Consider the following 2,686-nt stretch of genomic DNA (forward strand, 5'->3'; position numbering starts at 1 on the left):
CACATCTTCAGGGGTGGCTTCGAAGCAATAAGTCTAAGTGCAGCATTTGAGAACTTTGGATTTGGAGCCCTAGAAAAAAGTCTTGCAGGTGGACAATAGTATTCATAAGAATAAGCAGAATAGTTCTTGGTCTTATGAACATGGCGGTTTGATGAAACGTGCTCATATTCATAGGCCTGAGTATGGCTTCCCTACAAAACATTTGCGTTAGTGTGACTCAGGTGAGTCCTCTGTCTGTATGAAGCCTTTGGACCATATGAGGCCTGTGGTCTGGGGTTTGTCTTCTTCACCTGTGGTGTCATGATGATATTCACAGGAAGATTCTCCAAACACCTTTTCGGCACCCAGATCTTCTTCATAGGCGGTCCATTCCTGCAGTTAGTACCAATATACCTGGCAAACACTTCACCATTCTGATTCTTAAACAGTTTATAGTTTGCATCAAAGGATTCATCAATAACAATGGGGTTAGAACAAGTGAAGCCAGATAGAGTGGATGGATCTGCTGAAGGTTCCTTTGCAGCAACCCATGTGGTTTTGGGGTACTACTCAGGTTTCCGGTAAGAGCCATCAACATTCATTTTCCTTATGAACCCAACACCCTCTTTCCTAGGGTTTCGGTTCAGGATCTGCCTTTTGAGGACATCACATAGTGTCTGATGCCCTTTGAGACTTTTGTACATCCCTGTTTCAAACAGTGTCTTCAACCTAGCATTCTCATCAGCAATAGCAGTGGTGTCCTCAGCAGAGGGGTTAGTTTCCACATCAATAGTTGAAGATATTGCAACAGTAGCAGCAGTAGAACATTCAGCAACAGAAGTAGCGTTATCACGCTCAATACATTTAAGACATGGTAGTTCAAATCCTTCCTGAGCTGAACTGATCTGTTTGGCGCGAAGTCACTCATTTTCTTTTTGAAGATCTTCATGAGCCGCTCTCAATTTCTCAAGATCTTGCTTCCTTTGAAGATAATCATAGGAAAGCCTTTCATGAGCTGTTGAGAGCGTTTCATGACGACTTTCAAGTTCCTCATACTTAAGGTGAAGATTTTTTATGTCTTCAATTAAGGACTGAGATCGAGTCATTTCATCGTCTAACAGATCATTGCTTTTGTCTAACAGTTTTTGAATGTGTTCCATGGTTTTCTATTGTTCAGTTGCAATTTTAGCAAGTGTTTTGTAGCTGGGTTTGGAAACATAATCAGAGTCATCGTCACTAGATGTTTGATAGTGAGTAGTGCGTGTGTTTACCTTGGCACTATGTGCCATGAAGCAGTAGGAAGGAGCGGAGTAGTCCTTGTCATTTGCATCGGTGTCGGTGATGAAGTCATTTTGTTCAGTGTTGAAGATGGACTTGACAACGTATGTTGTAGCCAGACTTGCAATGCCAGAATCGGACTCCTCCTCAGACTCCACCTCCGCCTCCTCAGATGCGGACTCATCCTCAGAGTCCATTTCCTTGCCAACAAACGCATGTGCCTTGCCAGATGAGCTCTTCTTGTGTGATGAAGACTTGGAGGAAGACTTGGAAGAAGATTTTGAGTATTTCTTCTTCTTCTTGTCGTCAGAGTCATACTCCTTGCTCTTCTTCTTCTTGTTGTTCTCATTGTCCCACTGTGGACACTCAGAGATGTAGTGGCCAGGTTTCTTGCACTTGTGACATGTTCTCTTCTTGTAGTCATGAGCAGAAGCTTCATCATTCCTTGAGCTTGATCGTGAAGACTTTCGGAAGCCTTTCTTCTTGGTGAATTTTTGGAACTTCTTCACAATCATAGCAAGCTCCCTTCCAATGTCTTCAGGATCATCAGAACTGCTGTCAGACTCTTCTTCAGATGAGGAGACAGCCTTTGCCTTCAAGGCACGAGTTCGCCCATAGTTGGGACCGTAGATGTATCTTTTCTCAAAAAGCTGAAACTCGTGTGTGTTGAGCCTTTCAAGTATGTCAGATGGATCGAGTGTCTTGAAATCAAGACGTTCTTGAATCATCAGGGCTAGGGTGTCAAACGAGCTATCAAGTGATCTCAGGAGTGTCTTGACGACTTCATGCTTGGTGATCTCAGTAGCGCCGAGGGCTTGAAGCTCATTCGTGATGTCAGTGAGTCGATCGAACGTGAGCTGGACATTCTCATTGTCATTTCTCTTAAAGCGATTGAAGAAGTTGCGAAGGACACTGATTCTCTGATCTCTCTGGGTTGAGACGCCTTCGTTGACCTTGGATAGACAGTCCCAGACTAACTTAGATATTTCCAAAGCACTCACGTGGCCATACTGTCCTTTGGTCAGATGACCACAGATGATATTCTTGGCAGTAGAGTCCAGTTGAACGAACTTCTTGACATCAGCGGCAGTGCCACCTTCTCCAGCCTTGGGAACTCCGTTCTTGACGACATACCATAGGTCGACATCAATGGCTTCAAGATGCATGCGCATCTTATTCTTCCAGTAGGGATATTCAGTTCCATCGAAGACGGGGCACGCAGCGGAGACTTTAATTATCCCTCCAGTCGACATAGCTAAAACTCCAGGTGGTTAAACCGAATCACACAGAACAAGGGAGTACCTTGCTCTGATACCAACTGAAAGTGCTAGTGATCGACTAGAGGGGGGGTGAATAGGAGATTTTTATGGAAGTCTTCAAAACACGTAAGTTTCGAAGACAAACGATAGAAATAAACCTATTATCATGC

Source organism: Triticum urartu, chromosome 3 (assembly GCF_003073215.2).
Source record: "Triticum urartu cultivar G1812 chromosome 3, Tu2.1, whole genome shotgun sequence".
NCBI lineage: Eukaryota > Viridiplantae > Streptophyta > Magnoliopsida > Poales > Poaceae > Triticum > Triticum urartu.